A 15874-nucleotide genomic window follows, 5' to 3' on the forward strand; every position below is an offset into this window, starting at 1 on the left:
GCAAGAGGTTTTCTGCGCTCATCGTTTATCAAATGGCTTTATCCTTTGCAGGATGTCAGCACACGGCTTTATCCTTTGCAGGATGTCAGCACATTAAATTTGGTTTTACAATTTTAGCCCTGAACTAAAATCCACCGTCAACACTAGTGCTTTGAATAGCGATGATTTTGACTGCACATAGCTATTGTTTTCATCTTCTTGTTCTTAGGTTTTTTGGTTTAAAATTCTAAAACTTTTTGGAGGATGATGTTTTGCAGTATTGAATCTTTATGATTTGTTATATTGCAACTTGTTATGGGATATTGGTGTTTACGTTCGTGAACTATGTTGTCCAATATTTTGTCAAAAGTAAAGTCGTTCATGATCGGTATTCATGTATTGGTTTAGGAATGAATAGACTTTTGACATATACAAAAGTTAAGCCTATATTGTCAATCTTTGACGAAAGATAGGTTAAAATCTTTTGTATCCAAGGATTATTGCTATTGTATAAGCTTGTGCAAAAGAATGAATCCTTGTGTATTCCACGGTATTGATCTTCATTGATCCATCCTTTTTGTATTACCGTGAGGCTCCGTAATGTGTCTTATGTTAAGCATGATATGACAAAGTTGATTATTTTTTATTAGCTTTGTTGGTTGTTCCGTAAGATACATAATGTTGAGCATTTAGAACTAAACTAATCATCTTGTTGGTTATTTAGTTATTACTCCACAAGTTCTCTTGTGTTGAGTATATGAACGATTAAGCCAATCACTCTCTTGTGTGGTTATCTTAGTCGTTGCTCCGTAAGTTTACTTATGTTGAGCACAATGAATTAAATTGATCACTTTTGTGTTTAATTTGATTATGTATTCCGATTAAATTATTCATGGGTTTACTTATGAATAATTTGATTGAGTTTTGGATATAAAAATCATTCTCATGGTTTTGGTGTCCAATAAAAATCCTTCTTTTCTCTTGAAATTAAGGTCGCTCGTTGTTGTTCTTTCGGGAATGACATCAAATGAGGGAAAGTTCTTTTGAACTTGTGCTTAATGGTCATATCTTGAGGGGTGTGCGGCTGTGGAATTTTAGAGGGGTTATCTTGTATCTTTAAACTCCTTGATGAATGTTGTTAGCTTCGGATATATGATTGCATCTAAATAAGATGATGTGTGTTTCTTTCTCTCAGTCATGAAATGTCTCTTACGGAAATTTCATTATGATCCCGTTCTTGTACCTTTGCCAATTTTATTGACAAAAAGGGGGAGAATTAATATGTAGTTCACACTACAAATACATATGGTTTTCGGATCATTGTGTAAGGGGAGGTGGTTTTCATGTGAGATGGAGTATTGACTAAGAGGGAGTGATACATATCACCATAGTATTATTGTTGAAGTTGTGATACAACTGAACTTTGACACTGTGTAATAATACTATGACATTGTATAACAATGATCGAGACCGATGCTTTCTCATTGTTATAGCTACGGATCTTCAACAACGGTGATGCTGAACTTACAACCTTTGGGATCATTGGAGTACTTGTAAGTGACGAAGATTTCGAGGAATGTTGAAGATTAGACATGTGGAATAGGAGCTACTAAAGTTTCATTATCTTTTTTGTATTCCAAATGTATTGATAGTTTTGTCACTAAAATTGACAAAGGGGGAGATTGTTAGAGCACTGCTCAGTCAAACTCGCATGCATTGCTATCTCAAGCATGTTTGTCAATGTTAGTGATCAAAACTATAAGTCTTGATTTTTAGTCTCTTATAGATAAGTCTCGGACTAGGATAGTAAGTGTAGTTGAGCTCAAGGACTTCATGGCGATTCATCATACAAGTAGAAGATCACCTAAAGGAACCGATGGAACTTCTCGATAAAAAGGTATGTGGAGATTTGAACTTATTTGTCACTCAAAAGTGTATTTATTCTATCTTCTACTCTTTGAGACAAAATTCGTATGCTATATATATATACTAGATTATACACATTTGGTATTTCGAGCCGAGTATACCTCGCCTATCTATATCTCGAAATATGTGTTGGTAAGATTTTCGCTTCGACCAAGTTTATCTTTACCTAGTGACAAAAGTCATGATATGTTTCAATCACTTTGAAAATTGCTTTGACGAGAAATGGTGTAACAACTATACAACGTCCTCTAAGAATGTTTCAATGATTGGAATGAGAGTTTAGATTACATAACCAATGGATTCCGTGAACCGAAGTTCTCGAACTTTGTTGATCAAGAGAACCGGAAGTGTGGCAAGTGCCAAGTCCGCGAACTCAGTCCGCGAACTTCCGAAGTTCTCAAACCCGAGAATTTCTGCTGGAGTTGACAAACTACTTGCGTGAGCCAAGTCCACTAACCCAGTCCGCGAACCGGCGAAGTTCTCATCCCGAGAATTTCTGCTGGAGTTTGTAAACTCTGTCTGGTGTCTTAAGTCCGCGAAACTAGTCTGCGAACTTGAGAAGGTTATATATCTAAAGATGATTTCTGAACTTAATGTTAAAAGACTAAGGAATGCATTTGCAAACCGTGGCTATTAAAGTTAATGAACCGATTCTTGTGAATCAAATCATCTTTGCTTCAATTGTGTCTTGTGTAGTTACATAAGATTTTGTTGCAATTGAAAAACTCTCTTAACTAGTTCATTTGAGTCATTTGAACTAGTTATGGTGAAGAAGAACATGGTTGGTATGAAGTGTTCATATGGTTAACCTTTTTGGTTAGACTATTGTTGAACCAACAATGTACACGTTTGGGTGCGGTTAACAAACCTAGAAGCGTACAGTCATTTGTGTATAACAAGCTAAGTTTTCGATCTAACGGTTGAGAAATATTAGCTTGAATCTAAATCAGGTTTTCATCTAACGGTGGATATTGATTGCTTTGTAACTGAGGCAAAACCCTGATTTGAAAGACTATATAATGGGACATCTAGCAACTCTGCAAAACTAATCCCCACACCTTACGTGTGATACTAGTTTGCGTGCTAGAGTCGTTCTTCTTTAACCTTTGGTTTTATTCTTCTAAAACCAGTTTAACGACTTAAATACTTCATTGGGATTGTGAATCCAGACCGATACTACTTTTATCGTAGTTGTGTGATATGATCTTGCATCTTCTATCGTAACAGTACAATCATATTGATTGGCTTGAAATTGTTTGATTTCTCTGATAAGAAAGATATAAAAAGTAATCACAAACACCTTCGTCTCATTGTTTGTGATTCCGCAACATCTTGTTTCGTTACCATACGATTAAGATTGTTGTGAGGTGATTGATTAATCTAGGCTGTTCTTCGGGAATATAAGACCGGATTATCAATTGGTTCTTGTTCGCCTTGATTATTATCAAAAGACGGAACAAAAACTTTAAGGTTTTTCTGTGGGAGACAGATTGATCCTTTGATAAACTTGTCTATGTGAGAAAGATTTGTTTATTGTTAAAGCCTGCGATTGGGTCGTGGCAACTCTTAGTTGTGGGTGAGATCAGCAAAGGGAATCAAGTGCGCAGTATCCTGCTGGGATCAGAGGCGTAGGTAGTACAACTGTACCTTGGATCAGTGGGAGGCTGATTGGGGTTCAACTATAGTCCAGTCTGAAGTTAGCTTGGAGTAGGCTAGTGTCTGTAGCGGTTTAATACAGTGTGTATTCAATTTGGACTAGGTACCGGGTTTTTCTGCATTTGCGGTTTCCTCGTTAACAAAATTTCTGGTGTCTGTGTTATTTCAGTTTCCGCATTATATTGTTTATCTTTATAATTGAAATAATACAGGTCGTGCGTTTAGATGATCAACTATATTAATCCAACCTTTGGTTGTTGATTATCATTGATTGATACTTGGACATTGGTCTTTGGTACCGTCCAAGTTATTCCTTGTATTTGATTAGGATTCGCAGGATCTGCTTGAGTAAATCAAATCAAGAGAGAGGTATAAACTCGTTGATATACTTTTAATTGATTGAGTCTTGTTGATTCTCTTGAAAGTATATTCGAGTTTGTCAATACAGATCGCTAAGCGAAATATTGGGTGGTGTTGTTAGACCCCCGCTTTTTCACTATTATGTTTATTAATATGTCGTAATCATTTTCTATATGAATTCTCTTTCTCCTATTTCTCGTTTTATCACGATAATAATTTTTCTTCATATGTCCTATTGCTAAATTAATGGGTTATATCCTTTTTAGAGAACTAGCATCCTATAATGAAGAAAATTATTAGCATTTTGAGAAAAAAAAATAGTTTATTAAAACGTCATATTTTCCAAGATGCAAATAATTGTCTTAAGTCGTCTTGAGTAACTTTCTAGAGAATATTATACAAAATGGTTGCATTCATTTAGTTTGCATAATAGTGATTGAATCTCGAATCCTAGGCTTTCTTCCATTTGAGTACAAAAATCATTATTAGCTTTTCTATTATTTTAGAGTCTTATAAAAATCACCATCTTTTAGTCTAAAAACCGAATCTTTAAAAAGTCCGAGAACCGAATCCTTACTTCCACTGTAAAAACTACATCATGTATCAACAAAAATATATTCATTTGATAAATTCAAGAAACATTTATTATGAAATATCAATTGAACATTTATTACTAAATTTTAATTAAACATGATCATTTATAGCGGTAGATTTATGTTCTGCAAGTATAAATTTGATCGTTTTTTATCTAGCCTAACTTGTCCCAACATTGATTTGTATTCTGGAAATATAATCAATTTTATTTCAATACTAAAAACCGTGATTTATTCGATCGGGTACTATAAATATTTGGGATCCCATTTGGGCGATCCGGCGGTCATGATCATATTGTCTTATATGATTTAGTATCCTCTTCAAAATACTTGTGTCTTGTACTTACCGGTTGTGTTAAAAACAACCAATTACATCTATCACATTAAAATGTTGCCCATTTTGTAAAGACACAAAACTATTATTGTCCACTATTATTCACTAACATCCACCCTTGTACGTAAAAACCAGTCACACCCACTATTTTTTCCACCACCAGTAATTTATTGTCCACTAAATTTGATAAGCCATTATTTATTTTGACACAAGTTCTGAAGCAATTGAATCTAATGGTTTCAAAAATTGACTGACGTGACAAACGCATAAGATTGTTTGCTATATATGCATAAGTGATTCACTGAATTGTATTCTAACTCCTACGATGTTAATGAAACTGAGAACGTGCTTAGTTTATTTTGACATGAAAGACTTGGATGAAGATGGTGTAAATTTTGAATTGAAACATTTCTTTCGGATCTATTCCACTATGTTGAAAAAGATTTGTAAAGAAATAAAAACATATAGTCTTTATGAACTAGTTTTCACTCATTTCATTCTAGTATTATAGTGCTTGTGATTGTGATTGTGTGTGATTGAACTAGAAAAGAAAATGAGTATGGTAGCATGGAATTGCTTCTTGCTACGTGATGGACTATATGTATATTACTTCTGTAGTGGGGGTTACATATATGAAGATTTACTAATAATCCATGTATAGATAATTAGTAAACATTGAGAAGGTTATGAGGTGTCTGAAAAGAACCTTAAACCTAGAAATACACTATCTAAAAATGTTTACCGCAATCCTTTAAGGATATTATTGCGATGATGATTGACATATCCTCTCAAATGAATCCTCCAAGGGATGGAGTGATCCAGTCCTCTACTAGATAGAGGAAGAACAAACATATTAATCCAATGCGATAGTACCGTGTCTATTACAAGAGTTGACAACCGTTAATTACAACAGTATAATCGACATATAAGGTGATATAAAGTATTTTTTTATGCAATGAGAATGGATTGTATATGGTCTGAAAATAATAATCGTTGATCCTTTAGCGAAAGGATTAATAAGAAGGTGTAAATATATCTTATGGGATGATGTTGATGCTCATTGAGAATTGAGTCATTTGTGATGGATACCCACCTTGAAATAGGTTCAGAGGGAATAACGATTCACAAATGATATTGACATAGTTGTTCGTGATTGACACCCAACCTATGACTCAAGATTCCAGAAGTAGGTTCAAAAGGTAATACCTACCTATAAATGGAAATCCCAAAATGTAGGTTCAAATGGGACTAAGTCACGGATAATATATACACACAGAATCATGCTTTTGAGAATGCATCCCACGCATGATATCCTGAAGTGAGTTAAGGTTGAGTTTTTGTTTCTAAACTCTTAATGATGTCTATATCTCTATTTAGAGTGGGGTACTTAGCTACATGAGTATTCTTGATAGACTCACCTATATGGATGTGAAAGTGTGGCCGCTTTCTATGAGAAAATTGGCAGTTCTCTGGATCATTCAATAAACCGGGATTCAAGCACATGGTCGTAATGTGCTGGCTTTAGACTTTACACTAGTATAGTTTTGTGTGTGTTAGACAATCTTATTATCTCCTAGAGTTCAAAGACTTACGTTCACTCTATGGTCAGATTTTTCGAGAGTGTAACGTTGTGTAAAGGTTCAAAATCGAAAGATACCATTACTTATGCACATCACTATATAGATCTTTCTCAATGTTTTAAAAATATAAATGGGGGATTGTTGGAAATATATGTTTTAAAAATAATTAATTTATTATTATTTTGTTAAATCTATTTTTAATAATCTTTATGATACTCATAAAAGCAATTTATTTGTGTCATAATTTCATTGACCGTTTCATGTTACAAGAGTAATGGTTTATATTAAACCATATTAATGTTTTCATTAAAACTTTATTAAAACCCCTTGAATATAATTCAGATTTTATGTTGAAAAAAGGAAAAGAGATTTTTTTTCTTTAATGTTTTTGGAGTTTAAAGAGAAAACAAGAATTTTTTGAGAGAAATAAAACTAATGTGTGATCATCACTTGTTTTCTACAATTTTGATTTTAAGCAAGAAATAGAAGTGTACAAGTATCACATACTCTCAAAGTGCAAGAGTGATTGTGAAAGAGATTTACTTGGTTGTTTTATCCTAGGGACGATGCGACATGGAAGAACTGTTTGCACAATTTTTGGCAGAGCCGCGAAACGTCTTAAAGAGAGCGACCTGGTCGTGACTCAGCCATAACACTATTTGTTTGGTTTTTCTTTGTGATTGTTTTGCAGGCGGATTTCGACAATTATTCCAACATATACAACATCCAGCACAATGTAAGAAGTGGTTGAATGGTTTGTTAGTTAGTTAAACACCCTGTAGATCAGTGTCTCGAATTCTATGGGATGTTTTTGCTGGAACAATCTCTTAAAAAGAGGAAAAACCAACAATTGTACAAGATAGCCCAGACCATAAGCGTCCGCAAAAAGCCCATGCGCGTCCAAATGTGAGTCCAGGTGGGACGATGGGACGCGTCGTGGCCGCGTCAGATCTGCGTCCACCGTGAGTCAGACGCGGACACGGCACCAAAAATGGTGTGTCCGTGCAACTCAGCAGATTTATGCCCAATCTTTAGAGCAGTCTTACAAGAAAATGAATCCTAACGAAAATGTGCAATTTGATAAAAAAAAATTGGAAATCTTTTTCACTGGACAAAATTGTTCGTGCCTTTTAGTCCAATTATCAAAACTCTTTATGTATCAAACCCTCCGTTTCAAAAAAAATAAAAAAACCAGTCTGGTTTGACTTTAAGAATTTACCCACAACATTTCATTTCTTCTCTTTTTAAGTTTTAGTAGGTAGCTTTTCAATAAAACATATTTTTCTTTTGTTTTTTATGTCATTCGACATATTCTTCGCTATTTGGAGCGAATTTTCTTTGCCATTTGGGGCGATTTTCTCTTCGCTTTGAGAGCGATTTATTCAAACCTCGATCGCTGGTTTGTGACTTGCTATTCTCGATTCAAGAACATCGATGATTCAACACAGTATTGCTTTGGATCCATATTCAATCAAAGGGATTTAAGGGATCCGGGTACGTTTGGATCTACAAGATTATGGGATAATTACTCCTTTCTTTTAGGAGCATCTCTTGTTGAAGAAGAAGAAAATCGTATTAAATGGTCGGAATCGACTCCGGGTAATACCATCATTAGTCCCTACTACATATACAGAAGGTAGATATTGTTGTGGTTTATGGATGTTTCTCTTCGCGATTTACTTGTAATTAATATCTATATTTGTAATAGGGTTTTGATTATCTTGTATTTTGATGTTTTTGTTATTCTTGTAAGCGATCATGTAATCACAATTTTGATATGAATAAATCAAAATTGTCGATTGACCAAAAAAAAGTCCGGTTTGACTTTGTCAAGATATTAAGGAGACCATAGTAGTTTACACTCCTATCCTTAATTATTTGCCTATTTTTTTTCAATAAAAATGTTTACAAAGAAAACTTCCAAAAATTGTTATGGGATTGAAATAGAAAATTAAAAAAATTGAAATAGGAAATTAAAAAAAAAAAAACATATCGATTTATGGACATAGTATCAATAAAGTAAAAGAAAAAATATTCTAAACATTTGGCAGCTAAAAGATTATAGAGATAAAATGATTGTATATTTATGCAGTATATAACCTTTATAAGGAATTTAATTTGGAATCATATATATTGTCTATGAAAAGGAAAGAATGATATATTTGTTTACTTCGGTATACAGATTTATTTAATATTTTAGATGTGGCCGAACTTATGAATATAAAAAGCTTAAGGGTATATTAAAGAGTTCGTTGGAAAAATATAAACAGAAGCTGGACATAATCTTGAAACAGACCAAAATGGAATAGAGGACGGTCTTTTTGAAACGGAGGAAGTATATCTTTTAAGAATGCGTGATCGGGGGATACTTGAACTAATTGGGGGATATAAATTACTTCCACCAACCAATAGTGTCTGCTAAGAGATGTTTTTGGGGACAAAATACTGAAATACGCTTCCCTCAAAATAAAAATCAAAAAACAAAATCATATCCCCCATTTCCATCTTTACCTCTTATTAATCTCTTTTAGGGTTAGAGCTTTGAAACCTAAATATTCCACTCCCTTTCAAATTCGAAATTTTCCCCTCTTTTTCAAAGTCTCTTCTCCGTATATGTCGGCTCTTCATTTTGAAAACGATTTTTTTTTACCTTCGGTAGTGATGAAGACCATGCCGGAAGTGATGAAGACATGTCATAAGTGATGAAGACCATGTCGGTATAGATGAATGATCGCTATCGTAGGCGTCAAAAATAATTACACTTTCTTACTACTCAAAATATATAATGAAGCAAGGGTAAGAAAGGATCGTTCCCACAGAGAGGACTTAGGTTGTCAATATGTTTCAGTTTCCTATATAAAACAAGGGGGATTTTTCTGATTTTTATAACTAAACAAAACTAAAAGCAAACAAAGGAATATAGCACGCAAATCAAGGATATAAAGATATTGGTTAAGGATTCGTTTTCATTCATAAACATGTTCTTGTCTTAATAACTAGAATTGATATTTAATCTCTCATTATCAAAGGCCCTATGATACCTTGATCGCAAGAATATCCCGCTAATTTCCTCTTGTCATTAACAAACACATTAAAAGATGCGAATATGAATTCTACCTAAGAGAACAACCTAACGTGTAAAAGCACTAATCAAGTTTAATTCCCTAGATGCACTAAGTTCTATGAAATCAGGCCAATCAAAGCAATCGAGCGTGTAAAAGCACTAATCCGATTTAACAAAGGTCATGGTTCACGTATGGTTACTATGATATATATCACTACAACCAATAACCATATTTGTGCTACTTGTATTCAAGATGCATCATTTTTACGTATGAAACACCCTAAACTAGCATTAGATGTGAATACGAGTTCAAACAATTGGCCACTCAACTAAACAAATATTCAAATCATACATTGCGATATATATAGTGAATCAAGATCGATAATTATGAGACAAAACTAATATATTGGATCAAAGAATCATGTTATGTGAAATCCAACTCAAATCTTAAACCAATAATAAAAACTAGCTCATGTTCATGGAGTTCATAACAAGAAGAAAAAAAAAAACTTTCATGTTTCTAAACAGAACAAAAGTAGAAGTAAAAGATATCATAGAAAGAGAGAAGTCTCGACTGTTTTATAATCTTCTCCTGCCTTCCAATCGGCTTAGTAACAGCCCTAAAGAGTCAAGCCCAGGTCCAAGTCCTTCTCTGGATCGTAAGTAGGAATGGGAATCACTGAGTCGACTCACTGTGAAGAAAAACCAGCAGAGTCTCATATGTTTCCGGCTGTTCTCCTGGCCAAATTCTGGCTCTTCCCTGCCAATCCCATGCATCACCTACAGCTCACTGGACAACTCCATCTAAGCTAGCCAGTGCAGTCGCACCATTCCAGAAGGAGCAGCACCATCATAGCCATTATCTCCTCCACCTGCGTTCACCAATTTTAGTTCAAGACAGCAACTGCATCCATCCAAGCTTCCCTGTAAACTCAGCAGCAACCGACATTATTGCTTCGCAATCTCAGATTCAGTTCCATGGCAAGTCGGCAACAGCAACTCCACCAGAACCTTTATCATTTCAGTCCAGCTCAACTCCTTACTCGGCTCAATTCTTTTCTCCTTTGTTTCTTCTCAGCTACAGCATCATCTGCTTGCACCATGGCTTCACTGCATCAGTTGCATACACCAAGCCATCAGCCATGTAATTCACTTCAGTTCATATCCATAGGTCCCTGCAAAAGCACCAAACCTGCATCCATTCATTCACCATTTTCTGTAGCTCATTTCACTGGAATCTGCAACACCCATTGCAGCAAAATACCAAGAACATCTATCTGAATTTCGCAGTAGCACCAACACTCTTCCATTCCTGTAAGATTTCATCCACACATTCATTCCATTGCTTCAGTTACACCTAATCAAATCCACATCACAAACACTTCATATCACCTCCATCTATAGCTTCTACAATTCAATCAAACCATTTCATCTCAGATCCTGCAGCTCATTCTTCCATTACAGTTGAGCTCAATCACCAATAGTCACTCATATCTGCTCTTGCTTCTCTTTTCACCACTATCACAGCAAAACAATCTCATTTCATGTCTTCTTTGAATCAGTATCATTACCATTTCATAACTGCAGCTGCAATTCCTCCATTTAGCTAATAGCTGCATCAACTGCAACATTGCGTAGCGGCACCTTCCTAAATTCTTGCTTAACTTACCATCAACATCCAAACCAACTCCAGCAGCTCAGCTTCATCCCATCAGTAACAGCTCATTTCCATATCTGCGGCAGCATCAACACCTGCAATCTTGAATCCAAACTGTCTCTTACTGCCATTCGAACACCCAATATCCAGAGACCACAGCATCACTGCCTTCACCATTACAAGCAACATCACCTCCCAATTCAGTTCCCTGCCACCACTTTGCATTGCTCATAGCAACAGCATCTTAACCCATGAAAATCTCGACTGCATCCCTCTAGCTCAGAGCACGTCTCCTCTTCGTTCACAGACCCATTGATTCATTCTCGGTCCACACTCTTCCTTGAAATCACAGCATCACCTAACCCTTCTTATCTTCTCAGCCTTATTAATGGAAGAAAACAACAATCACCAGATCCATTTGACCATCTTCTCGAACCCAGCTTGCTGCAACAAATTCAACCCATCTCTCCGTTGAACTCATCTTCTCGGAACCACTATTTCCTCTCAAACTGTTGCATACTTGTATCCATTACAGACCCAAGTCTCAATTACTTCAAACCCATCTTCTAATTTCTCGATTCAAAACCCTTGGAAATCATCCATATGAACTATAGCAGCAATATGAATTTCTCTGCCAAATTCAACCAACCCAAATCACCATCTAGCTCCATCGTTCTCTGTCTTCATCCTGCTTCAAACCGTAGTTAATACAGTTCTTCGATTCACCTGAAAATAACAACGCCTCCCTTTTCTCTCTAAGTTCAAGACACAGAGCCGAAATGATTGAGAGAAAATGATTTCTCCCAGCTTTAGGTTTAAGGTAATGATAACAATTGATATTGGTACCCTGCACATTAGGATAAGGGCCACACAGTGATATTTGGCTTTTCAGTTTCAGCAAACTGACTGCGTATTATGCTTCTTTGCTCAACTGTCAGTTGCGAGGAACCAACAGCTCATTCTTCCACCAGCAGCAGCCGCCTCTTACATCTCAGACACACTTCTTCTCTTGAATTTCTCTTCATCACTAAAGCAGTCGTCTTTTCAGACAGATATTTGCATCACTAAAGCCGACATGCTTTTCAGACAGAAATTAAGAAATAGAAGCAAATAATGAGAAATAGTTCGTCTCCAACCGCAGTTCCACATAAGATTATACTTTTGCGTTGTTTCTTCTTCTTTTGTTCCAAATGACTCCAAAGCACCTAAACACTCAAAAACAAACATAAGATACATATTTTTCGAGAAAACTTAGCAAAGAAAGCATAAACGATAGATAAATATCAAGGTGTTTTAGACACCTATCAAATTCCCCCACACTTAGACTTTGCTAGTCCTCGAGAAAATCAAACAAAAAAAATTATAAAACATACAAACAACTCCGTCTCGTCGAGGATACTGTTACTCTTAGCATAAATAACAAGCCTTTAAACCCCTAGGTGTCCCTGGTGGATGAGTTTTAGTATCGTGAAGGTTTATAAGAGCTGTACCTACAAAACCTTTACTTCCAAAATCCAGCTACCTGTGAAAAGTCTAAAAATGACACTAAACATTTTGTAATTGGCATACTATCAATGATTACAGGAGGAAGTACCCACTTTCAAATCCAATTCATAAATTAGTAATATCGCTTATCAGAAAATTGAACACAACCACAATACTCGGAATCGAATCAACCACAATCACATGAAAAGATTAAGAAGATGGATATAGAAAGTAGACGGTGGCGGACTGTTGACTAAGGTGAACGGTGTTTCCCATATCTGTCTGAAGGTCACTTCCAAAACAAACCTAAAAATCCTATTGGATTGAGCTAGTTGTCTGAATTCTAATATTAACACAGCTGGCATATACAAGGGAACCAGCGATCGACAAACTTAATTCTAGATCAATCCACTGGCATATACAAGGGAACCAGTGTTCGATTTTATTCAACACAATAATAATAATATTTTTATTTTCAATTTTTTTTATGTGAATCAAATCGACAACATGATTGGATCTTTTTGCATCCAAGCGCATGATTCTTGTCAGCAGATTACATGGTAATTCCCATGGATCCTGCATTCTACGCTTGTTCAGGCGACGAAGACAGGGAGAACACACACATATTGCTATCCAAGTGTCAATTTTTTTTATATGTACACTGTTTGGTCAAATTGGTCTGGTCTCTTTTTTTGTAGTAACCCAATCACTCTATCTCATCCTAGCAGTGATAACAATTCGATGTTGGTGCCCCACCAAATCACTTAGAGAAACAATAAATAAATATGGAAAAATATAAATATAACATGATATGGTGACGACTCCGAGATAAGGTGACAACTAACATGTTATTTATTCTTATATTTTGTTCGTTTTCATATGAATAGACTCTACTAATGGGTTCCCCAACTCCTATGTTTTCATTAATGTACGACACAAGTTGCTAGACTTAGTAGTGAATCATCTTTTTTTTAAGGCATCAAATCAACTAACTATACAAACATATAAATGCTCCCCCACACTTAAACTTTACATTGTCCTCAATGTAAAATTTAGTCATTCAAAGTAAAGTTCAAGGTGGGAAATTCCGCAAATGATATGCAAAAACAAAGATAAAATGCTTAAAAAGATAAAGATAAAGATACAAAACCTATGGGTTGTCTCCCATTCAGTGCTTGGTTTAAAGTCGTCAGCCCGACTATATCCTTGCAAGATTCATTCCCCATACACCAGCAATCTGAAAAGTTTGGAATCCTTCCATATAACCTGTCTTGGAAATACTAGCTTCACACAAATATTAGTACAAGAAAACATAAGCGAAGCTATCGCCCCATAGAAGTTTCCCCCGCACTTAGTCTTTTCTACACTTGCAAGTGTATAAAGAACATAAAAATCTGGAACTTCCATGGTTTCTTCTTTGCAATCATTCATAGTATGAGAATCAAATGTTTCTAATGGCGGATATTGAGAAACAAAATCATTTAACAATATTCTCGAAGCACATACATTCAAGCCAATAAGAGGTAAAGGAGAATGATTAATAGGTATAGAGTTAGACAAACCTTGCAACTCTTGTGTTACGATATCCTCTTCATCCTTAACGAATTCACGTGAATTACTTACCTCTTGCCCATCGTGGTCCTCTATCAAACCTTGCAAGCATTCTTCCTCTGTTTCTGCCTTAACCAAAATCTTGGAATAAACATTATCATTACAATCATTTGCAAGCTCAATTATGTGTTCCACAACATTAGTCATAACGATCACATTCCCAAAATATTCATCATCATTAGACTCAAACCTTGTTGCAAGGAAATTCTGTAAAACACTAGTTCCATCATACTCATGTACCTTTTAAATAGGTGTTTGATCATTATAAAGATTAAGAGTTGAGTCAACTACACTAATGTCATCAAATATCTCCAAAGGTTGGTCCTTTTCAACACAATCATCTTCATTTTCAGACTCACCATAATAAGAATCCTCGTCGGTTTCCCAACCTTTATCACGACGTCGTTTAATCTCCATGTCGATGGTCCTACTAATTTCATCAACAAGCTATTCCGAGGCTCCATCAACTTCCAACTTGTATAATTTCTGAGCAAGTTTTCTAACATTCACACGCTTACCACCATTTGCTACAATAGGTTCTCTTTCCCATGACTCTTCCCTTTGAATGGGTGAATGATCATAACTAAGATCCGGAGTTGGGTAAGAAAAAGTGTTGCAGAAATTGGTTTGTGCGACGTTCTTTCTATCACGGTCAAGTTGGTCTAGCCTTTGTTGCATGTCTTGCAATCCATTCATAATCTGCAACAACTCGAATGAATCCAACTAGAAGTAGAATTATCCACCTTGGTGCTTCACTTACATACCCACTACAAGGTTGTTGTTGGTATATATGAAAATCACCATAAGGTTGTCTAGGATATGCATCATAGCCAATAAATTGGTTTTGATTGTATCCCATAGATAGTGGGTAATTGTCATAGTGTTGAGGAGGTTGAAAACCGTATCCATTGCTCCAATATACTCCGTCCATAGTATTGGTACCTGAAATAAGATTCTCAAAGCAAGTTTAAAAACCAGAAAATAAGAAATGTATAAACAAAAATAAAAACTAAACTAAATACCAAAAATAAGAAACCAAAAACAACTGACAACCGCTGCCTCCCCGGCAACGGCGCCAAAATTTGATCGCTATCGTAGACATCAAAAATAATTACACTTTCTTACTACTCAAAATATATAATGAAGCAATGGCAAGAAAGGATCGTTCCCACAGAGAGGACTTAGGTTGTCAATATGTTTCAGTTTCCTATATAAAACAAGGGGGATTTTTCTGATTTTTATAACTAAACAAAACTAAAAGCAAACAAAGGAATAAAGCACGCAAATCAAGGATATAAAGATATTGGTTAAGGATTCGTTTTCATTCACAAACATGTTCTTGTCTTAATAACTAGAATTGATATTTAATCTCTCATTATCAAAGGCCCTAGGATACCTTGATCGCAAGAATATCCCGCTAATATCCTCTTGTCATCAACAAACACATTAAAAGATGCGAATATGAATTCTACCTAAGAGAACAACCTAACGTGTAAAACCACTAATCAAGTTTAATTCCCTAGATGCACTAAGTTCTATGAAATCAGGCCAATCAAAGAAATCGAGCGTGTAAAAGCACTAATTCGATTTAACAAAGGTCATGGTTCACGTATGGTTACTAGGATATAT

This window comes from Papaver somniferum, chromosome 3, assembly GCF_003573695.1.
Source record: "Papaver somniferum cultivar HN1 chromosome 3, ASM357369v1, whole genome shotgun sequence".
Taxonomy (NCBI): Eukaryota; Viridiplantae; Streptophyta; class Magnoliopsida; order Ranunculales; family Papaveraceae; genus Papaver; species Papaver somniferum.